Source organism: Chlorocebus sabaeus, chromosome 19 (genome assembly GCF_047675955.1).
Source record: "Chlorocebus sabaeus isolate Y175 chromosome 19, mChlSab1.0.hap1, whole genome shotgun sequence".
In the NCBI taxonomy this organism is placed as follows: Eukaryota; Metazoa; Chordata; class Mammalia; order Primates; family Cercopithecidae; genus Chlorocebus; species Chlorocebus sabaeus.
This window is the reverse complement of record NC_132922.1, coordinates 8296481-8309822: the sequence shown is the minus strand read 5'-3', so window position 1 is coordinate 8309822 and position 13342 is coordinate 8296481. Positions and strand designations below refer to the sequence as shown.

Sequence of the window (13342 nt, the reverse complement as noted above, 5' to 3'; positions counted from 1 at the left end):
GGATGCATTTCAAGGGTGAGCCTGTTGATGCCTGAGTGTTTCCCGTCTGAAAGGCAAAACCGCCCATGGTTTTGGTTTGTTTTGTTTCTCCCCCTACCCAAGAACCCACACCGGTCCCTAGACTCTGCTGATCGGAATAGTTGCGCTCACCGACGCGGCAGCAGAAACACTTACCTCCCAGACCACAAGGAGGACTGAGGAAGGTCGGATTAAGTGGCCCTTACCGACGCATTCTCGAAAACCTGCACCCTTGCCTGTCCTCCTAGACCACAAAGAGGACCAAGAAATATCGGATTTAGTGGCCCTTACCGACGCATTCTCGAAAACCTGTTAAGAGTCCTAAGCATTCACCTGCTATTATTGGGACTTTACCCCTGTCCTGTAAAGATGTTATGCCCCAAAAATGAAGTAGAGGGCCATACCCTGAGGGAGGGAAGGGATCTTCAGTGTTGGAAGAGTGACACCTTTTGTCCTTACTTACATGAATAGGAAGGATAAAATTTCTGAGGCTCCTCATATCCTAGTTTCAGAAATAGCTTTTGTTATGCCTGCTAGTCTGAGGAGGGATCCCAAAATTCCAGATAGTCCCCCCTATGATGGGGCTTTGGGCAAAAATTATGTCTTTTGGATTGGTGAACCCAGGTGCCTAAAGAAGGTAACAGAGTCCTGGAGTTTATACTAGAAATCATTTTTTTAGGGGAAACTAGAAAAGCACCAGAGACAGGGAGTGGTTTTTAGAAGCGGGACTAGCCTTGGATAAGAGAGGCAAGTGGCAGTTTGTCTGACGTGCATTAGGACCCAGGAGGCAAGGGTTAGGATAGATAGGATAGATGGGTGAGTCTTGCTTGGGTGACATGACTTTGAGAGTTCTGCTCATGGCCCCAGGGTCAACCAACTTGTTGTTGGGACCCTGGAGCTGAATGGCTTTCCTCTCTGTCGACCCTTGGCTCAGCCCAGGAGTACAGGAAAAGCAGAAGCTGGTTCCAGGCAAACCAATTCTCCCATCTCTGAAGAGTCAGGGGTTGTTAGAGAGCCCTTTCGCAGAAAGCCTTACACCGGTGTCTGTAGTCCGGCAACCACGCTAGTCACTTTTAACTGGCTGACAGATGCCTAGTATTTAGCCCCTGAATTCTAAAAAGAAATAGGGCGGAATAGCAAGCGAAAAGGGTCCAATGGTACTCACCACTTAGCAATAGGCGATGGTCTCACCGCTTGGCGATAGGCAATAGTCTGACCACTTGGTGATAGTCTCACCACTTGGCAATAGTCCCTTCGTGGTCACCAAAATGTGTCCGGAATTGGTGGGTTCTTGGTCTCACTGACTTCAGGAATGAAGCCGCAGACGCTTGCAGTGAGTATTACAGTTCTTAAAGATGGTGTGTCCGGAGTTTGTTCCTTGTGATGTTCGAATGCGTTCAGAGTTTCTTCCTTCTGGTGGGTTTGTGGTTTCGCTGGCTTCAGGAGCGAAGCTGCAGACCTTCACAATGAGGGTTACAGCTCATAAAGGCAGTGCATCTGGAGTTGTTCATTCCTTCTGCTGGGTTCCTGGTCTTGCTGGCCTCAGGAGTGAAGCTGCAGACCTTCGCAGTGAGTGTTACAGCTCATAAAGACGGCATGGACCCAAAGAGAGAGCAGCAGCAAGATTTATTGCAAAGAGCAAAAGAGCAAAGCTTCCACAGCTTCCAAGGAGACCAGAGGGGGTTACCGCTGCTGGCTCAGGTAGCCTGCTTTTATTCCCTTATCTGACCCCATGCACATCCTGCTGATTCCATTTTACAGAGAGCTGATTGGTCTGTTTTACAGAGAGCTGATTGGTCCGTTTTGACAGGGTGCTGATAGGTGTGTTTACAATCCCTGAGCTAGACACAGGGAGCTGATTGGTGCATTTACAATCCTGAGCTAGACACAAAGTGCTGATTGGTGCATTTACAATCCTCCAGCTAGACATAAAAGTTCTCTAAGTCCCCACCAGATTAACTAGATACAGAGAGCCGATGGGTGCATCCACAAACCCCGAGCTAGACACAGAGTGCTGATTGGTGCATATACAATCCTCCAGCTAGACATAAATGTTCTCCAAGTCCCCACTCGACTCAGGAGCCCAGCTGGGTTCACCTAGTGGATGCCCTGCAGAGGCGACAGGTGGAGCTGCCCGTGAATCCCGCGCTGCACCCCCGCACTCCTCAGCCCTTGGGCGGTCCATGGGACTGGGTGCCGCAGAGCAGGGGGCGGTGCCCGTTGGGGAGGCTCCCGCATGGTGGGCTACAGGTCCCGAGCCCTGCCCCATGGAGAGGCGGCTGACTCCCCGTGAGAATTCCAGCCTGGCGCAGGTGGGCCGGCAGTGCTGGGGTACCTGGCGTACCTTCTGAGGCTGTTGGCCTGGGTTCTAAGCCCCTCACTACCCGGCCCCAGAGGATCTGGCAAGCCACTCTGAGTGTGGGGCCCATGGAGCCCACACCCACCCGGAACTCATGCTGGCCTGTGAGTGCCCTGCGCAGCCCCGGTTCCTGCCAGTGCCTCTCCCTCCACACCTCCCCGCGAGCACAGGGAGCCGGCTCCGGACTCAGCCAGGCCAGAGAGGGGCTCCCACAGTGCAGTGGCAGACTGAAGGGTTCTTCAAGCACTGCCAGAATGGACCCTGAGGCCCAGGAGGTGCGGAGAGCGAGTGAGGGCTGCTAGCACGTTGTCACCTCTCAGGATCGTGGCCGCTCAGTGGCAATCCCTGCCCGCCCAAACCCAGTGGGAGGGACAGGGGTCCTGCCCGTCAGACCATGGCTTCCACCACTTTGGAGGCATGAGGGCAGGGCGGGGAAGACAAGGAAAAGGCGGTGAGGGTGTGCCACGCGCATGAAGTATCAAGGAGGCTGGGCTGAGCTGAACAGGGCCCCAGCGATGGTGGTGACTGTTAATCCACCAGCACCTTCCACGAGCAGAGGGCCCTCACGTCCGTTTCACAAATTGGGAAACTAACAGAGCCGTCAGGCGACATTTCCAAGAACACAAGTAGCAATGCCGAATGGAGAGCAATACCGGATGGAAAGCAACAGCAAACGGAGAGTAGTAATTCCTGTGGTAGTAATTCCCCTAGAAGATGTTTTGATAAGTTACTGAATAAATACGACAGCACAGTCTGAGTTGACTTTTTTTTTTTTGAGAGGGAGTCTCGCTGTGTCGCCCAGGCTAGAGTGCAGTGGCCGGATCTCAGCTCACTGCAAGCTCCGCCTCCCGAGTTTATGTCATTCTCCTGCCTCAGCCTCAGGAGTAGCTGGGACTACAGGCGCCCGCTACCTCATCCGGTTAGTTTTTTGTATTTTTTAGTAGAGATGGAGTTTCACCGTGTTAGCCAGGATGGTCTTGATCTCCTGACCTCGTGATCCGCCCATCTCGGCCTCCCAAAGTGCTGGGATTACAGGCTTGAGCCACCGCGCCTGGCCTTTTTTTTTTTTTTTTTTTCCTAATGGGGCCTTACTTTTGTCACCCAGGCTGGAGTGCAATGGTGCGATCTCAGCTCACTGCAACCTCCACCTCCCAGGTTGAAGTGATTCTCCTGCCTCAGACTCCCGAATAGCTGGGATTACAGGTTCCAGCCACCACACCCAGCTAATTTTTGTATTTTTAGTAGAGACGGGGTTTTGCCATGGTGGCCAGGCTGGTATTAAACTCCTGACTTCAGGTGATCTGCCTGCCTGGACCTCCTGACCTGCTGGGATTACAGGCCTGAGCCACCACGCCTAGCCTGGAAATGGAAGTTTGACAGAGGTCATCAAGTTAAAATGAAGTTATTAGGGTGGGCTTTAATCCAGTATGACTGGTGTCCTCACAAAAAGGGGAAATTTGGACACAGAGACACACACACACAGGAAAGATGATGTGAAAACACAGAGAGGGGCCGGGTGCGGTGGCTCACGCTTGGAATCACGGCACTTAGGGAGGCCGAGGCAGGCAGATCACCTGAGATCAGGAGTTAGAGACCAGCCTGGCCATCATGGTGAAACCCCATCTCTATTAAAAATACAAAAAAAATTAGCTGGGCATGGTGGCGGTCGCCTGTAATCCCAGCTACTTAGGAGGCTGAGGCATGAGATTCGCTTGAACCTGGAAGGCAGAGGTTGCAGTAAGCCAAGATCACAGTCATTGCACTCCAGCCTGGGCAACAGAGCAAGACACCATCTCAAAAAAAAAAAGAATTGTACCAGCCCCTGAGAATCACCAAAGGTAGCAGAGGAAGGCCAAGTCAAAGCCACAGAGTATAGAAGACTGAGATGAAGTTCAAAGCCATACAGTTGTAAGGAATGCTAGGAGTTGGTAACACAGCAAGTTAATATCTTTGGGAAGACATGTGCAGCTACAGTCATGGAATAAGACTCCTCCTGAGAGTGAAACTCTGCAGTGAACACCAGCTACAGTGCATTGAAGCAGACATTATGCAAACACTTCAAGAGAAAGGGCACTTGGTCTCAGACCAGTGAAGCCCGTGGGTCATTGTGATAGTTTCCATGTATCTGTAGGAAGAGTAGGTCAGTGGCTGGTCAGCATTAGATAAAACTGTCAATAAAGCCAGCTCTGGCTGTGCCCATAGCTCATGGCAAGTCACTTCCTCCAGCTACTCGGGCCAACATCCGTGGGTCATCCCTGACTCCTCAGACTCTCACAACACCCAGCAGCAAATCCTGTTGGCTCCACTTCAACAAGGATTCTGGGCCTGGCGCTGTGGTTCACCCCTGTAATCCCAGTACTTTGAGGGGCTGAGGAGGGTGGATCACTTGAGGTCAGGAGTTTGAAACCAGCCTGGCCAACATGATGAAACCCCATCTCTACTAAAAATGGAAAAAATTACCCAGGTGTGGTGGTGGGCACCTGTAATCCCAGCTACTCAGGAGGCTGAGGCAGGAAAATGGCTTGAACCCGGGAGATGGAGGTTGCAGTGAGCCGAGATCATGCCATTGCACTCCACTCTGAGCAACAAGAGCGAAATTCCAACTCAGTAAATAAATAACCACATCATTTCTATTTGATGTGCTCTGTGGATGTGTACATGCAAATTTTCCTTTTTCCTAAGGACACCCGTCATATTGGAATATGGCCCAGCCTGATGTCTTAATTTTAACTTGTTTACCTCTGAGAAGAAACTATCCCCCTAATAAGATGACATTCTGTGGCAGGAGTTGGAACTTCAACATGTGAATTTCGTGGGGGGAACGACTCACAGTTCAATCCATTACAGTCCTACCCAATTGTGAGCTAACAATGGGTGTTATTTTAAGCTACTGAATTTGGTGTAATAGTGTGTGCCTATAGTCCCAGCTACTCAGGAGGCTGAGGCAAAAGGATGGCTTGAGCCCAGGAGTTCAAGGCTGCAGTGAGCTATGACTGCTCCACAGTACCCTAGTCTGGGTGATCTTGTCTCTCAAAAAAAAAAAAAAAAACCAACACCACCACCACCAACAAAAAAACAGCCAGGTGCCATTGCTCATGCTTGTAATTCCAGCACTTTGGGAGGCCGAGGCGGGCGGATCATGAGGTCAGGAGATTGAGGTCATGCTGGCTAACACGGTGAAACCCTGTCTCTACTAAAAATACAAAAAATTAGCCGGGCGTGATGGTGTGCGCCTGTAATCCCAGCTACCCATGAGGCTGAGGCAGGAGAATCGCTTGAAAACTGGGAGGCGGAGGTTGCAGTGGGCCGAGATTGCACCACTGCACTCCAGCCTGGGCAACAAGAGTGAAACTCTCTCTCAAAAATAAAAAAGGGCCGGGTGCGTTGTCTCATGCTCCTAATCCCAGTACTTTCGGAGACCAAGGCAGGCGGGTCACCTAAGGTCAGGAGTTCAAGATCAGCCTGGCTAACATGGTGAAATCCCATCTCTACTAAATATGCAAAATTAGCTGGACATGGTGGCACATGCCTGTCATCCCAGCTACTCGGGAGGCTGAGGCAGGACAATCACTTGAACCCGGGAGGTAGAGGTTGCAGTGAGCCAAGATCACAGCCATTGCACTCCAGCCTGGGCAACAGAGCAAGACGCCATCTCAAAAAAAAAAAAAAAAAAATTGTACTAGCCCCTGAGAATCACCAAAGGTAGCAGAGGAGGACCACGTCAAAGCCACAGAGTGTAGAAGCCTCAGATGAAGTTATGCTAGGAGTCAGTAACACAGCAAGTGAATATCTTTGGGTAGACATGCGCAGCTACAGCTGTGGAATAAATTTCCTCCTGAGAGTGAAACTCTACAGTGAACACCAGCTACAGTGCATTGAAGCAGACATTATGCAAACACTTCAAGAGAAAGGGCACTTGGTCTCAGCCCAGCGAAGCCCGTGGACCCTCGGTGTGATAGTCTCAGTGTATCTGTAGGAAGAGTAAGTCAGTGGCTGGTCAGCATTAGATAAAACAGTCAACAAAGCCAGCTCTGGCTGTGCCCATAGCTCATGGCAAGTCACTTCCTCCAGCTGCTCGGGCCAACATCCGTGGGTCATCCCTGACTCCTCCACCCTCACAACACCCAGCAGCAAATCCTGTTGGCTCCACTTCAACAAGGATTCTGGGCCTGGCGCTGTGGTTCTCCCCTGTAATCCCAGTACTTTGAGGGGCTGAGGAGGGTGGATCACTTAAGGTCAGGAGTTTGAAACCAGCCTGGCCAACATGATGAAACCCCGTCTCCACTAAAAATACAAAAAATTAACCAAGTGTGGGGGTGAGTGCCTATAATCCCAGCTACTCGAGAGGCTGAGGCAGGAAAATGGCTTGAACCCGGGAGATGGAGGTTGCAGTGCGCCGAGATCATGCCATTGCACTCCAGCCTGGGCAACAAGAGCGAAACTCCAACTCAGTAAATAAATAACCACATCATTTCTATTTGACATTCTCTCTGGATGTGTACATGCAAATTTCCCTTTTTCTAAGGACACCCGTCATATTGGAATATGGCCCAGCCTGATATCTTAATTTTAACTTGTTCACCTCCAAGGAGAACCTATCCCCAAATAAGATGACATTCTGAGGTAGTATGAGTTGGAACTTCAACATGTGAATTTCATGGGGGGAACGACTCACAGTTCAATCCATTACAGTCCTACCCAATTGTGAGCTAACAATGGGTGTTATTTTAAGCTACTGAATTTGGTGTAATAGTGTGTGCCTGTAGTCCCAGCTACTCAGGGGGCTGAGGCAAGAGGATGGTTTCAGTCCGGGAGTTCAAGGCTGCAGTGAGCTATAACTGCTCCACAGTACCCTAGTCTGGGTGATCTTGTCTCTCAAAAAAAAATAAAAATAAAAAAAAAAAAAACAGTAACAACAACAACAACAAATAGCCGGGCACCGTGGCTCATGCCTGTAATCCTAGCACTTTGGAGGCCGAGGCGGGTGGATCACGAGGTCAGGAGTTCAAGACCAGCCTGGACAACATGGTGAAACCCCATCTCTACTAAAAAATACAAAAGGCTGTGCCCGTGGCTCACACTTGTAATCCCAGCACTTTGGGAGGCCAAGGCAGGTGGATCATGAGGTCATGAGATTGAGACCATCCTGGCTAACAGGGTGAAACCCCCTCTCTACTAAAAATACAAAAAATTAGCCGGGTGTGGTGGTGGGTGCCTGTCATCCCAGCTACCTGGGAGGCTGAGGCAGGGGAATCACTTGAACACCAGAAGGCAGAGGTTGCAGTGGGCAGAGATTTTGCCACTACACTCCAGCCTGGGCAACAAGAGTGAAACTCTGTCTCAAAAAGAAAAATATAAATAGGGCCAGGTGCAGTGGCTCATGCCCCTAATCCCAGCACTTTGGGAGACCAAGGCGGGTGGATCACCTAGGGTCGGGAGTTCGAGATCAGCCTGGCTACCATGGTGCAACCCTGTCTCTACTAGTTATATGCAAAATTAGCTGGATGTGGTGGCACATGCCTGTCATTCCAGCTACTGGGGAGGCTGAGGCAGAATAATCGCTTGAACCCGGGAGGTGGAGGTTGCAGTAAGCCAGGATTGCACCATTGCACTCCAGCCTGGCAACAGAGTGAGGCTCGGTCTCAAAAAAAAAAAAAAAAAAAAAAATTAAAAAGCTGCTAAATTTGTAGTAATTTGTTGCATAGCATAGAAAATTAACATAGTCTCCCTAAATATTATAGTTAGTACTGCCTGCTTTTATGAGTCTCTTTAAATCTATAGATTCCCCCTGCATCTCTTTATTCTCTCTCAATTTTTTATTGAAAAATTTGGGATGGTTAATTTGTATCGCTTCCCATAGTCTGGATTTTGCTGGTTACATTCCGGTGGTATAGGTTAACAAGTTTCTTTTTTTTCCTGTAAATTGATCATTGCGTCTAGAGTGTTAATCAGATTAAGCTTTTATGTTTTTGTTAGGACTCTTTCAAAGTACACAGCTGCAAGGTGTTTGCATGTGTGTGTGTATATGTGAATTTGTGTATTTTTTTAAGATAAGATGCCTCATGAAACCTACTGATACTTCTGATTGGAATTCGAGAGAGAAGATGTTACTCATTCTTTTCTATTTCACATCTGTGACTCCTTTTCCCTACACCAAGAATTCATTCTCTGGCCACTGGGGATGATAGAATTTGAATATCACATGATTACTCATTGCTGTGTCCCATAACCTGGAAGGCAGAGGTTGTGGTGAGCCAAGATCATGCCATTGTACTCTAGCCTGGGTGACAAGAGAGAAACTCCATCTCAAAATAAATAAATAAATAAAAATTAGTTTGACCAGATATAAAATCCCGGCTCAGTTTGTGTTTTCCTTGAGTATCCTAAATGTATTATTTCCGTTTTTTTCTGACAGAAAGTATTGCTGTGTGTCCCTGTCAGTTCAGGTTGCCATAATGAATACCCTGAACTGAGCAGATTTTTAAAACCCCAAATTTAATTTCTCACAGTTCTAAAGATGGTAGGTCCAAGTTCAAGGTGCCAGCAGGGTCAGGTTCAGGTGAGGACTCTCTCCCTGGCTTGCAGACTGCTGCCTTCTTGCTGTTTCTCCACATGGGGGAGGTGAGGAGAGACGGAGATCTTCTTCTTCCTATAAAGCCACAGTCCTATTGGATTAGGGCCCTACCATGATGGCTTGATTAACCTTAATTACCTCGTAAAGACCCAGTCTCCAAATACTATCACATTGGGGATTAGGGTTTCAACACATGAATTTGAGGGGACGGGGGTGGGGGGACACACACAAATCAATCTATGACCCTATGAAAACCTTGAATGGCCATTTTTCCCCATTATATGCCAGTTGATCTAGATGGCAAGATGACTAGATAACTGTATCATTCCAGGTTCTCCAGAGAAACAGAACCAAAAAATACAAAACTAAAACTAAAAAATACAGAAGACTGGTTGCTGTGGCTCACGCTTGTAATCCCAGCACTTTGGGAGGCCGAGGCGGGCGGATCATGAGGTCAGGAGATCGAAACCATCCTGGTTAACACGGTGAAACCCCATCTCTACTAAAAATACAAAAAATTAGCCGGGTGTGGTGGCGGGTGTATATATATATACACACACACAAAGAGAGAGACAGAGATTGAGATTTATTTTGAGGAACCGGCTCACAGATTGTGGGGTCTGGCAAGTCTGAAATCTGTAGGCAGGCTGCAGGCTGGACACTCAGGCAGGATCTCCATGTCACAGTCTTGAACAGGCTTGAAGCAGAACTCCTTCTTCTCCAAGAACCTGTGCTTTGTTCTCTCTTTCTTTCTTTTTTTTTTTTTTTTTTTCTTTTTGGAGACAGGGTCTCACTCTGTCACCCAGGCTGGAGTACAATGGTGCAATCATGGCTCAGTGCAACCTCGATCTCCTAGGTTCAAGTGATCCTCCCACCTCAGCTTCCTGAGTAACTGGGACTACAGGTGTGCACCACCACGCCAGCTACTTTTTGTATTTTTTTGTAGCGACTGTGTCTCACTGTGTTGTTCAGGCTGCTCTTAAACCCCTGGGCTCAAGTCATCCACCCACCTTGGGCTCCCAAAGTGTTGGGATTACAAGTGTCAACCACTGCACCTGGCCCTGTTCTTAAGGTCTTCACCTCACTGGATGAAGCCCACCATGTTATGAAGGGTCATCTCTACTTAATGTCTACTGATCGGAAACTTTGATCAAAGCTATCAAATACCTTCACAGTCTTAAAAGAAAAACTTTAAACAAAATAAATGTAACGGTTTATTTGAGCAAAGAACAAATTCATGAATCACGAAACACCAAACCAAAAGGAGGGTATGGGCTCCACTTCAGCTACACGAGTAGAGAGCTTGTTTTTTTGTTTGTTTTTTGTTTGTTTGTTTGTTTTATTTTTGAGACAGAGTTTCACTCTCGTCACCCAGGCTAGAGAGAAATGGTACAATCTTGGCTCACTGCGACCTCCGCCTCCCAGGTTCAAGCAATTCTCTGCCTCAGCCTCCCAAGTAGATGGGATTACAGGCATGTGCCACCATGCCCAGTTGATTTTTTGTATTTTTACTAGAGGCAGGGTTTCACCATGTTGGCCAGGCTGGTCTTGAACTCCTGACCTCAGGTGATTCACCTGCCTCAGCCTCCCAAAGTTCTGGGATTACAGGCGGAGGTTGCAGTGAGCTGAGACTGCGCCACCGCACTCCAACCTGGGCGACAAAGCAAGACCTTGTCTCAAAAAAAAAAAAAAAAGTTCTAAGAAATCCAGGGGGGGGGGGGGAAAGAAAAAGTAGGCAAAGGACATTAAAAATACTGCTGATCCTTAGATATATAAAAAGATTATTAAACCAATTCATAAAAAGAAAAAACAATTCTAAGCACTGTAAGATACAATTTCTCACCTATCAAATTGACACAGTTTCAAAGGCTGGATACGGTCATCTGTCAAGGCCATAGGGAAGGAGGCAGCCTTGTCTAGTGCAGGAGGGAAGCAGAATGAGACAGTCTGGTGATGCAGAAACATCTAGAAAATGACAAATGTGTTTAGCTTTTGCCCTGGCTCTCCCACCACTGGGAGGTTATCTCACGGTTACCTCTGCTAGTCATTGGAGCATTGTCTGTAAAGCAAAACATGGGAAACTTTCCAATATTCTCTCTGTAGAAGGTAGAGAAATACAACCGTGGAATATTCACCCAGCAGAAGACCTCACAAGTATAAAAAAGAATGAGGCAGCTTTGTGATTTTTTTTTTTTTTTTTTTTTGACAAATACAGGAGAAGCTCAGGAATATATTGCTAAGGTGCAGAACAGCGTATACAGCCAACCTCCTTTTTTTTTCTTTTTTTTTTTTTTTGAGATGGGGTCTCACTCTGTCACCCAGGCTGCAGTGCAGTGGCACAATCTTGGCTCACTGCAACCTCTGCCTCCCGGGTTCCAGTGACTCTCCTGCCTCAGCCTCCAGAGTAGCTGGGATTACAGGCATGCGCCACCATGCCCAGTTAGTTTTTGTATTTTTTAGTAGAGACAGGGTTTTGCCATGTTGGCCAGGCTGGCTTGAACCGCGGACCTCAGGTGATCCGCCCGCCTTGGCCTCCCAAAGTGGTGGATTACAGGTGTGAACCACCACATCTGGCCAAAGAGGAAGTTTCTTAAAGCAGGTGGTGAAAATAGGGTGGACAGGGACAGGGTAAGAACAAAGTAGCCCTGTTGGGCGCAGTGGCTCATGCCTGTAATCCCAGCACTTTGGGAGGCTGAAGTGGGCAGATCACTTGAGCTCAGGAGTTTGAGTTCAGCCTGGGCAACACGGTGAAACCCTGTCTCTACCAAAAATACAAAAATTAGGCCAGACACAGTGGCTCACGCCTGTAATCCCAACACTTGGGGAAGTGGAGGTGGGCGGATCACTTGAGGTCAGGAGTTCAAGAGAAGCCTGGCCAATGGGGTGAAACCTCGTCTCTACTAAAAATACAAAAATTAGCCAGGCCTGGTGGCACACACCTGTAATCCCAGCTACTTAGGAGGCTGAGGCAGGAGAATTGCTTGAACCTGAGAGGTGGAGGTTGTAGTGAGGCACAGTCACACCACTGCACTCCAGCCTGGGCAACAGAGCCAACTCTGTCTCAAAAATAATAAAATAAAATAACTCAATGATAATGAAAATACAGCATGTCAAATTATATGGAACACAGCGAAAAATTTTTTTAGAAAGTTAGAGCGTTAGGCCCGTGTGGTGGCTCATTCCTGTAATCCCAGCACTCTGAGAGGCTAAGGTGGGAGGATTGTTAAGCCCAGGAGTTCAAGACTCAATCTCTACAAAAAAATCAAAAATTAGCCAGGCATGGTGCTGCATGCCTGTAGTCTCAGCTACTTGGAAGGCTGAGGTAGGAGGATCATTTGAGCCCAGGAGGTAAAGGCTCCAGTGAGCCGTTACTGCGCCACTGCAGTCAGCCCGGGCAACAGAATGAGACCCTGTCTCAAAAGAAAAAGAAAAGAAATTTAGAGCATCAAATGCATGTATTGAAGCTGGGTGTAGTGGCGCATGCCTGTAGTTCCAACTACTCTGGAAACCAAGGTGGGAGGATTACTTGAGCCTGGGAGTTTGAGGCTGCAGTGAACTGTGACTGTGCCACGGCACTTCAGGCTGGGTGACAGAGCAAGACCTTTTCTCTAAAAAGAAAAAAAACTGGCCAGACCCAGTGGCTCACACCTGTAATCCCAGTACTATGGGAGGCCAAAGCAGGCGAATCACTTGAGGTCAGGAGTTCATAGACCAGCCTGACCAACATGGTGAAGCCCCATCTCTACTAAAAATACAAAAATTAGCCGGGCATGGTGGCAAATGCCTGTAATCCCAGCTCCTTGGAAGGCTGAGGCGGGAGAATTGCTTGAGCTCAGGAGGCAGAGGTTGCAGTGAGCTGAGATTGCACCACTGCACTCCAGCCTGACTGACAGAGAGAGACTCTGTCTCAAAAAAGGAAAGCGAGAGAGAGAGAGAGAGAAAGGGGAAAGGAAGGAAGGGAGGAAGGAAGGAAGGAAGGAAAGAAGAAAAATGAATATAAAAATGTTTTAGATAAATACATGATTAGGAAATAAAATTTCTTTTTTTAATTAAAGTAGGACAGGCACAGTGAGTCATGCCTATAAGTACAGAGCTTTGGAAGGGTGAGGCAGGAGGACTGCTTGAAGCCAGGAGTTGGAGACCAGCCTGGGCAATATAGTCAGACCCCCTGTCTAAAAAAAAAAAAAAAAAAAAAAAAACTGTTTAAAGATTAGCTGGGCATCGCCATCCATTCTTATAGCCCTAACTACTTGTGAGATTGAAGTGAGGATCCCTTGAACCCAGGTATTCAAGGCTACAGTGAGCAACGATTATGCCACTGCTCTCCAGCCTGGGTGACAGAGCAAGAACCTGTACCAAAAAAAAAAGTAAAGCAAAGCAATACATGCTCA

General features: G+C 48.0%; 1 protein-coding gene across 1 annotated transcript in view; it reads left to right on the top strand.

The window, feature by feature from the left end:
* LOC103223420 (serine hydrolase like 2) overlaps positions 1-13342 on the top strand; it is a 52011-nt gene that overhangs the window by 21078 nt on the left and 17591 nt on the right. The window lies entirely within an intron of this gene.